At 46.1% G+C, this 10,559-nt stretch overlaps 1 long non-coding RNA gene across 1 annotated transcript; it reads left to right on the forward strand.

Moving 5' to 3' along the window:
- Positions 1-4,696: 4,696 nt before the first annotated feature.
- LOC122458007 lies at positions 4,697-9,912 on the forward strand. Its single transcript, XR_006277822.1, has 3 exons — positions 4,697-4,708; positions 9,007-9,011; positions 9,814-9,912. It is a non-coding gene; the product is annotated as an uncharacterized LOC122458007 (long non-coding RNA).
- The last annotated feature ends 647 nt before the right edge of the window (positions 9,913-10,559 follow it).

Here is a 10,559-nt window from a genome sequence, read left to right on the forward strand (position 1 = left end):
AACACTATTTCACTAGGAGGGTGGTGAAGCACTGGAATGGGTTCCCTAGGGAGGTGGTGGAATCTCCGTCCTTAGAGGTTTTGAAAGCCGGGCTTGACAAAGCCCTGGCTGGAATGATTTAGTTGGGGTTCGTCCTGCTTTGAGCAAGGGGTTGGACTAGATGACCTCCTGAGGTCCCATCCAACCCTAATCTTCTATGATTCTGTGATCCCTACCACACCTCAGGTAGGTTTGGCTTTTGAGACATGACCCTTAGCCCCATGGAGCAGAGCTTCTGAAGTGATTCTCTTTCCCCTACTTTCGAAGCCTGTTGAGAAATTGGTTTGGGCCTGGATCCCATTCTAAAAAAAAAAAGTGTGTGTGTGTGTGGGGGGGGGGGTGGCTCGCACTTCCACAGAGACATGGGTTAATATCGGCAAAGAGTTCCAGCAGCCATCCCCTCTTCCTGACACCTGCGTCGGAGCTGCTCCCCAGTGCATGCTGCAACCAGCCCCAAGAACGAGGTGCTACCTGAAGGACCCACTTTTCAGACATCTCCATGCATTATCAGGGGGCACATCTGTCTGTACTGTACCTAATGCTGGGGTGGGGGGCTGGGAGCAGGGGGAAAGGAGACTGGGCTGGGGGACGAGGGCATACCCTGGATTTATTAAACTCCTGCTCCTATAAACACATTATTTTAAAACCATCAGAATCGGGCAGTGGCTCAGCTTCCCTCCAAGCAGCCCTTCCTCCCGCTTCCTATAGCCATTTTAGTTCTCCTCCTGCTGAGGAAGTGGTGGGGTGGGGCGAGGACGGCTCTGACAGAGGCTGGTTTCTGCTGGACGTCAGGCCTGCACCATCCTTTGGGGAATGAGCCCTTTCCCCTGCGCAGCACGGTGCGTACCACTAGGGTGTGCTCACATGTCCCCGGAAGCCTTTAACGGATGTACTTTTAAATACTCCCCCCCTTGACTCCAATCTCTGATATGGCTCCAGTGGGCATCTGCTGCTTGGCTCCGCTCTCTCCTTGGCACCGTCCATGCCCCTGCTGTACAGCCGGGTCTGCGAATTTCCCCATCAGCACCTCCCTCAAGTGCAGCAGAGCACTGCCTCCCTCGCTGCTGAAATCTCCACGCAGACCTTCATCTCCTTGCACCTTGGCCAATGGAAGTCCCTTCTCTAGAGACTCCAGCATGGGCCAAAGGCTGGTGCCCACCTTCTCAGATCTACAAGGGAGCCCGAGATTCATCCTGCCCCCAAACACACCAAATGATCCCCACCCCATAGAATTGCTCCAGCCCACATCCTGCGTATCCTCCTTCTCTCCACTTCCGCTCCTGCCTGCTCTGTGTTATTTTAATGGTCTCCCCTCAAAACAGCAGCTTTCCTCTGCTTTCTCCACTTAACTCTGCTTGGAGCTGTGCTCTCTTAGGCCGGTTGCAGGTGGAGGTCCCCAGTCCCTTTGGTCTGTAGCACTGAGCTGCACTAAAGAGAGGAAAGTGTCTCTTGTCCTGATCAGCAGGGTGGGATGGTAGGAGAAACCAGCCACCGCTAGTCAGAAGGGAACGGCTGATTTGCCTAAAGAGCCAGCCCAGCCGGAATTCCTGTCTGGAGCTGGATGCGGTGACTCATAAAAGCGAGTGACTAATGAACTGTTTACGAGCGGAAGTTCCTTTTTGTTTACCCTGCAGAGAAGCTGTGAATGTCCTGCTCACCACACCCACCCTAGACTTTCACACAATATACAGCAGCTGTGGGAGAGGACAGACCAAAGCTTTCTGAGCCTGCAGGGCCCTTTGATGCGGGTTGGGGAGCATCCACTGAAAGGCAAAGCCACCTCAAAGGTAACCATATCGAGACTCTGTGCAAGGGACACTCATTGGCTGTCCATCAAAGGGCTGCCTCTACACACACGTGTGCCTTGTGAATATGCTGAAGCAGCCTGTGATGGGCACCTGCATGTACCGGGATTGGTCAGGTCCCAACAGGAAGCTGGGCAAGATGCAAAACACACAATGTCCTTCAGAGCAAAATTTCCACCCGTGAGACAGAGAAGGTAGATTGGGACTTTCTGTTCACCCTCTCCCAGGAATGTGGGACTCGTCAGTGAAACTGAACGGTGGTAAGTTGAAATACTGACCAAAGGAAATACCTTTTTCACACAATTAGACATAGATGCCAAAGCCAGAAAGGACCACAGAGATCATCCAGTCCGACCTCTTGCTTAACTCAGGCCCTATACCCACCCTCAAAATAATTCCTGTTTGAACGTGGGCATATTTTTTTAGAAAAACATCCCATCTTGACTTATTTCAGAGTAGCAGCCGTGTTAGTCTGTATTCACAAAAAGAAAAGGAGTACTTGTGGCACCTTAGAAACTAACAAATTTATTTGAGCATAAGCTTTCGTGGCCACTGAATGCATCTGATGAAGTGAGCTGTAGCTCACGAAAGCTTATGCTCAAATAAATTTGTTAGTCTCTAAGGTGCCACAAGTACTCCTTTTCATCTTGATTTAAAAATTCCCAGTGATGGAGAATCTACCTAGGAGGTTGTTCAAGTGGATAATTACCCTGACTGTTAAAAATGTGCCCCTTATTTCTGGTCTGAATTTGTCTAGCTTCAACTTCCAGCCATTGTGTTGTTGTTGTTATTATTATTTGTATTACCTCAGTCACAAACCAGGCCTCCATTGGGCTAGGTGCTGACAATCTGTTACATCTTTGTCTGCTAAACCAAAGAGCCCTCTCTTATCGGATCAGCCTGTGGAACTTATTGCCAGAAGATACCAATAAGGTGAAGAGCTCAGCAGGATTCAAATATGACAATGGTGCTTTCAGAATTCTTAAATCCAATAGTTCCTCCCAGGGTGCTGTTTCTGTGCAATCAGCACCCTGGAAGAAGGTGCAATCAAAATGTGCACTAACACGAGAGTCAGAGGTGCAATATTTGATTTTTTAACTTTGAAAAGAGAATTTGAAGTCTAGCCGGATGGGAGGAAAACATTTCTAACCAGTTTTGGCAAATCTGAGGATTTCAACATCTTCTGGCAAGATTCTGCTGGAACTTTTAGGGGAATTTCACTATCATTTGGCAAAAATAAAATGTAACCAACGATAACAAAGAAAATGAGAAGGTTTCTGGAGGAAGTTTAAGTGGAATGCATGCTTGGCAAAACAAGAGGTTGGCTGTAAAGATTCCGGTTTCTGTTTTAGCCTTGCAAGAATTGGTGAGAATGAGGTCCCATCCTGAGAGATTCTGGAATTGATCTGGCCTCTTGCACAATCAGCAAATGCATTTGCAAAAACATTTCCCTTCTTTCTAGTATTTAAAGTGACAGCTAAACTTACACCCTCTATTTCCTGCAATCAAAGGTTTGCACAGGTCTTTTTCACACTTGAGATTGGTGCATGCAAAAATTGCAATTGCGCATACTGCATTTGTCCAGGCAAATTAGTTAGTGTAGGGTGTAATTAAATGTCTAATTACCCAATTTGCATGTGCAAATACACACACATGCAAATCTGGGAGTTTGCATGTGCAAAAGATTTAGGGCCAGTCTCTCCAAAGGCTTAAGAGGGGGAGAAGGGCATCAGTGAAATCTGTTGCTGCCACATAACCATCAGTTTGTGTTTTTCGCAGCTTGATGACCTCGGCTCAGTTGCCATCATTAGAAGCATCTGTTGCCCCGTTCTTCCTGTCAATGCACATCCAGGAAGAGAAAATGCTGCATGATCCAAATATTAGAATATGTAGGGTGCATATGTCTCTTCAGGCAGTGCACCTCAGAAGGATCCAACACATAACACATTAGAACCTTGGCAAGGTGGGACACAAAATGGAACATTGCATGTTGTTGTCAACACATCTTTGGCAACTGACTGATAGGAATGTGGCTATTGGAGACAAGGCACAATTTGGTTATGAATTTGGACACACCAATGTGCAGATCTGGGCTATTTGTTCCTCCAGTTACAAACAGATGGTCCAAGGACAAATTCCAGGCCAGGATACAGGCTCTGATTTGCATGGGTGATGAGCTGTGGCCACACAAATGCAGACACTCCGCATGGGGATAAAACCTGGCACCCTCAGCAACAAACACACATGTGCATATCATAGACACTAAAGAAGTCACTCTATTAGCTGTAAGTAGCAGACTGTGATCCTCTCCAAGGCTGGCCACTAGAGAGAGACACTTCAATGAACTGTAAATTAAAATGCATTGAGCAGGGGGTTGGACTAGATGACCTCCCGAGGTCCCTTCCAGCCCTGATATTCTATGATTCTATGATCACCACAGGTTGACGTATTTGGGATTTATCTAGCTGTGATCCAGGCAAATCAAGGATGGTGGTGTGACACTACGCCCCAGATTCTTCATAGAGATATGCTTATGATAGGAATATAGCATAACTAAGATGTATTTTATGCAAGATGGGTCATGTGAGATATCTTTGGAAAGGTTATGATTTACTGAATGAGATTATCCTATTTGTATGCATGTATCATTTCTATATCTGAAGTTAAGAATATTGACTATGTATAAATTACAAAAGTGTTTTCACCTGGGGAACACCCACCAGACAGAATGCAATCAGTCTGGGCTGGGCTGTTAGGGAGAACAATAGGATTTGGAAGATGCTAATCTCCCACCTTCCTGAGAAGCTCCCTGGGATGCTACAAACAATCTTTGACTCATGGCTGCTTTGACACTGCAGGGTCATGTGATCTTGTCACCTGGTACTGGACTCCCTCATAGAATACCAGTATTTTCCCACTGAGATGGGGGGGGGTCACACTGAAACACAAAAGATTCCCACCATATGTAAATCCTATTTTAGGCAGGGAAGTAAATCCTATTTAAGGCAGCGAACGCTGGTGGAGCTGAACTGGTGGCAGCAGTGGTAGGAAAATCCATCACTTGAAGCCTTTAAATCAAGATGGGATGTCTGCCTCAAAGATCTACTTTAGTTCAGGCAGAAGTTGTGGGTTTGCACCGGGAACTACTAGGCCAGGTGATCATTATGGTTCCTTCTGGCCTTAAAATCTATGGATCTATAAAAATCCTAGTGTAGATAAGGCTCCTACAGCTGACCTCTGAAACTGTCCCTTATTACTAGGGTTTATATGATGGTAGAGCTTAGCAGCCCCAGCTGCAATCAGGGTCACTTTGCACTAGGCGCTGTACACACACACGGTCCCTGTCTCAGAGAGGACAGGGCAAATACTTGGGACAATACCTTTGGTATTTCAAACTTGCAGAGAGCATTGAAACACCCCTTCCAGGGATAGCATGTGGCTAACTGAGGTTGTAATTCCCATTTTATGTTCACAGAATACCATCATTATCATTACAATATACTCCCCGTTGTCCGAATAGCAGGGGGACACGGATTGTATTTGGATAATCGGGAGTTCGGATAATGGAGTGGGCAGGAGTTGTGAAGCCATTCTGGAATGGGATGCCCTCCCGCGACACCGGGGTCTTGTCCTCCACCTCGCAATCCTGGCCAATTGTCTCTGCTCTGATAGCCAGTGTAGCCCACAGGGCTAGCTTGCCTTTCTTATATTCTGCCCTTATTATATTCAGCACTAATGCAAGGAACTTACAGGCCTGTATCCTGTAAGACATTGGCTTCCGCAGTTAGCATAAGACTTGAGGCCTATGAACTCTGGCACAGATAAATCACTCCTAAGTTTGGGGAACTGGAAATAGAGTGTGTAAGAGGGAATTTTGTCCATATTGACCCCAGCCAACCACAGGAACATGAGTTAATGCCGGTTTTTGCATAGAACATCCACAAATGTCTGACCCCAAGAGTGCCATGGCAACGAGTTGACGTACATGATGAGTCGAAATCATCAATATACTGGCCTATAGGAGAAGGACACCCCAACATTATTAAAGTGAGTACATACAAATAAGAAAAAGGGGAGAAACCCCTACTCAATGTGCATTAGACATAGAGGCGTCAGCATAATGTATTATGAAAGCTGGATCCCAGCCTGCGTGCGGGAGGAGAGAGAGGTGTAGCCCTTGGGAAGCGCCAGGATGAGGGCCAATGGTGATGAGGAGGCAGGTGATGGTGATGAGGAATATGATGGCTGACATTTCAGGTTGTTCTGCAAGGGATGGTGTGAGTATATGGATGTGCAGATGGACATTCTGCACTATCTCTATTTACCTGACTGAGTTGGAGGGTTTGTGATTTTGCTAAATGTATTAATAAATTATTTTAAATATTGTAAACTACGTGTGAGTGTTGCAACTGTGCACATCGGGATTCCCAGCTATACAGTAATTTTAATAATACCGGACCTGATCTTGGGACAAGAACCTGTCAACCCTTAAAGTGACAACTGGGGATTCTTACGCAATCAATATACTTAATATATAGTCTAGAGAACAGGCTACACCAGACCTCTGCATTACCTGAAACCCTTCCTTGTCCCCCAGCAGGAGAGACATGCTGAAGGGGGCATGTATCAGGTGTCTCATGCTGAGGGACAAGGAAGGGATGTGGATAATGTGTGGGTTCGGATAACAGCGTTTTGGATAAATGGGAGTATACTGTATTTGTATTACCATAGAATCATAGAATCATAGATGATTAGGGTTGGAAGAGACCTCAGGAGGTCATCTAGTCCAACGCTCTGCTCAAAGCAGGACCAACCTCAACTAGGAGCACCAAGGAGCCCTAGTCATGGACCAGAACCCATTGTCCTAGGTGCTATACAAACACAGCATAAAGCTGATCCTCTACAGGATGGATTTTATATGCTGGCCTCAGCAGCGTTATCAAAGATCAGGGAGTCACATTCTCCAAAAGCATCATATTGTCCAACAGGACCTGACACGTGCTGGCAATGAACAGCCTCTGAAAGCAACGATGCCTCAGGAAGTTAACAGAAACCTCCTTTTGTGATTTTTCCACAGCCCAGAGTCCATTCACCATGCAGTGGGACATCAGCTCAACAGGCCCGACTAGAGGATTTCTCTTACGGGAAAGCAGTTCACCAGCTGTCAATAATGTTTTGCAGCCTAGGGAAAAATAGCTGCGGGGATTGACAAATGTGTTGAGGATGAAAACAGCCCTTGTCTGAACTCCATGATCCCTGACATGGGCATGGAGCTCTGATAGCAGTGGTGTTTGGGAGAAAGGTTGCTCATTCCCATCCCCACAGCGAGCCACTGACTCTTGTTTAAAAGTAGGATGAAAGCCCTGGAATCTGGAGTGACTGATGCAAAGTGATTAAGAAGCTCATGCGACACATGAAAGGGAAGAGAGAGGAACCATCTACTTCCTTAGATGGCAGGGCTGGAGCTTCTAAGCACTAGAGAAATATAAATAATCATTCAAATTATAAACGATGGAGGGGGGGAGAGGTTTCCTTCAGCAAAAGCTAAAGGAGGAGAAGAGACTCAGGGTGAATTCCAAACAGTTTGGGGTGTGGTCAAAGTCAGTGGCAAAGTTCCCACTGATTTAAGTGATGCAGGATCAAGGCCTGCATCAAGAATTTGGGTCAATGGGTGTGATGGTATATTTACTTCAGCCACTAGATGTCTCTGTACAGACTTCCAGGCAGAGTGTGGTCCCTACTAACCGAAAGACAAAGCTGGAACTCAAGTTGTGAGGAAGGCTGTTTGTTTTCTTTAATAAACACCTCTTGCTTGATTCCATGTATCATGGCAATGGGGGACGATCCATCAGCTTCTCTTCACAGCTTCTCTCTGGTTGCTGCAGAGTGTGATCAGCAGATGCACACTGTTTTCCTTTGAGCATGACACACCCAGCTGGGAGTCAGGAAGACTCAATTTGAATCCCAGTCCTGCCACTAACTTGATTTGTTGCCCCTGAGCAAGATATTTCACCTCTCTGTGCCTCAGTTTCCCCAGCTGTAAAATGGGAATTACACCTACCTCACCGACTGTTCAGGAGATTAATAAGCTGCCATTTATGTGCTTTCAACATGTAGGTTATAGAAGCTAAAAATGTAAAAGGCCTGTTAGACCATCCAGCCCATTACCTTCCAGTGGCAGGAATACAGTAGGGTACTTCCTCATTCCCAGCCTTCATCTATGCAAGCGCCATCTCCCTACCCACTTGGGTCCTTGATTTTCCTGCTGAGAATCAGAACAAGAGTAGCAATTACTGACAGATGGGGAAGTGAGTCTGTGAACTGGGAATTGGTGAGCTGCGTTCTCAAAGGCCACCAAACCAACCATCGGATTCAGAAAGCAATTGTGGCAGCATTCCACAGTCCCAGATCGTTATCCGGGAGGCGGGACAGCAACAAAAGCTGGGATTTGGCTCAGAAAAGGAAAAACAAAAGATCTGGAAATAAAAGCGTAAAAACAGCCCCGGCTAGAAATGGAAGAGAGAGGAACACTAATACTAGTGAGCCGGGGAAGAATACGCTCCGATTATTTCTCTTAAACACCTTCCTCTTTGAAAAGTTAATAACAGTGTAATCAATACACGGGGGATAATAACTGGGTGTACACAAAAGAAGGTTACGAGGGGGTTTTACATTCAATAGTCAATGGGACCCACATGGTTTTGTGGTTAGAAAAAGAAGCAAAAAAGGACCCCAGCTTTTAAATCCTGTACAAGGCGCTGACTCCCAAACTGTGATCACGAGGCAGTCTCTTGACTTTGGAGTCCTGATGCCACAGTCCAATCCAGCTGGAAAGTCGGGTACTAATGCAAAGCAGGAACCTCGGGGGAAACCAAACCCTCCAGTGGAGCGGAGCTTTTCTCAGTTACGAAAGATGAAAGCAGCAGCAAAATCCAACACGAGATTATTATTTTCAATCATTGTACAAAATGATCGCTCCACTTCAAAGGCAGCAGACCAGCTTGGTGGGACCACCTGGGGGGGAGGCAAGATTGTTACAGTGTCAGAGCCTGATTCAGCCTGATTTTAAGCCAGGTTACCTCCTGGGAGTTCAACAAAATTCCCTTCCTTGCTCACTCCACTGGGGTGGTCTCTTTAAGATGAAAGGCCTGGCTTGCAACAGTAACAGTGCTAAATGCAGCTCAGCTTGTTGTGTAATGTTGTTGTATGGAGCATTAAGCAGCTGCTGTGTTCTACCCCAGAGGTAGCCACAGTTCAGCAGTGGCTGATGTGAAATCCTCCACCATGACCATTGCTGCATTAAGCCCCATGGATTCCCTTGTGGAACTGCATGCAGTATAGTCAATGCCACCGCAGAATGCATCCCTACTGCAATATGTACCTCACCCAGCGTTAGTCCTTGAGCTGCAACTGTGTGGCAGAGTACAATGAGGAAGCTTTAAAAAGCCAAACGAAGCCATCAAACAGCTCCGTGAAGAAAGACATCCAGATACAAGTTAGCCTCCTCCTGGCTAGAAACACATCGCCCAGCAGTAGAGGGCAGAGATCCCATTTGTGACCTCATCCCCAGCTTCTCACAGCCCATGCTCAAAAGCAAAACATTTATCCCACAAAAAGTAAAGAGACCAGAGAAGCCAGTTAAACAGCAGTGCTGAGCAAATGCATTTCTGAGCTCACGCAATGATGCACCAATCAAATGTCCCAATTCTAATGTTTATACCAGATTTTTCTGGACTCGTTTTAAAGATAATACAGAAGAAGGAAATAAATGTCCACAGTGCTGAAGTCAGTGGGACTTATTCTCCTGAACGCCTATTGAACGCCTTTTGAAAATGGGACTTGTTTATTGCTTGTATTATCATATAAGGAGCCCTAGTCATGTGCTAGGTGCTGTACAAACACAGAACAAAAAGGCAATTTCTAACCCAGAGGTCTTACAATCTAAGTATAAGACAAATGATGGTTATAGACAAAGATGGAAGCACAAGGATATAATCAGATGCTTTTGGCCAGCATGAGAGGGGAGGGGTCTCAGCATACCAGTAGCCAGTGTACTTCTCCCACGACCCTTTATCTACACTGGGGATTTTCCATATGTGAGCCCAGAGCTACACTGGTCTAACCCCCGAGAATAGGCAGGCAAAGCTGCTATAAACTCCCTTTGCACCCAGGCTGCTCACCCCAGTTTCAAGTAAGGAGTAAATTGCACTTATGCAAATTGCCGCTGATAGCTGATTCTCTGGTCTATGCTAGGCGTTTGGGCTGGTACAGCTACACCAGTGACTTATCAGTGCTGATAAGTGCAAAGTAAGGCACATTGGAAAAAATAATCTCAACTCTGCATGAAAAATGATGGGGTCTAAATGAGCTATTACCACTCAGGAAAGCTGGGTGTCATCATGGATAGTTCTCTGAAAACGTCTGTTCAGTGTGCAGTGGCTGTCAAAAAAAGCAAACAGAATGTTAGGAGCCATTGGGAAAGGAATAGATAATAAAACAGTAACTATCATAATGCTGCTGTATAAATCCATGGCACTCCCACACCTTGAATTCTACGTGAAGTTCTGGTCACTCCATCTCAAAAAAGATATATCAAATTGAAAGAGGCACAAAGAAGGGCAATGAAAATGAGCTGGAGCAGCTTCCATACCAGGAGAGATTAAAAAGGCTTGGGACTATTCAGCTTGGAAAAGAGACGACGGGGGGGGGGGGGGG

The sequence above is a fragment of the Dermochelys coriacea genome, chromosome 11 (genome assembly GCF_009764565.3).
Source record: "Dermochelys coriacea isolate rDerCor1 chromosome 11, rDerCor1.pri.v4, whole genome shotgun sequence".
In the NCBI taxonomy this organism is placed as follows: domain Eukaryota; kingdom Metazoa; phylum Chordata; order Testudines; family Dermochelyidae; genus Dermochelys; species Dermochelys coriacea.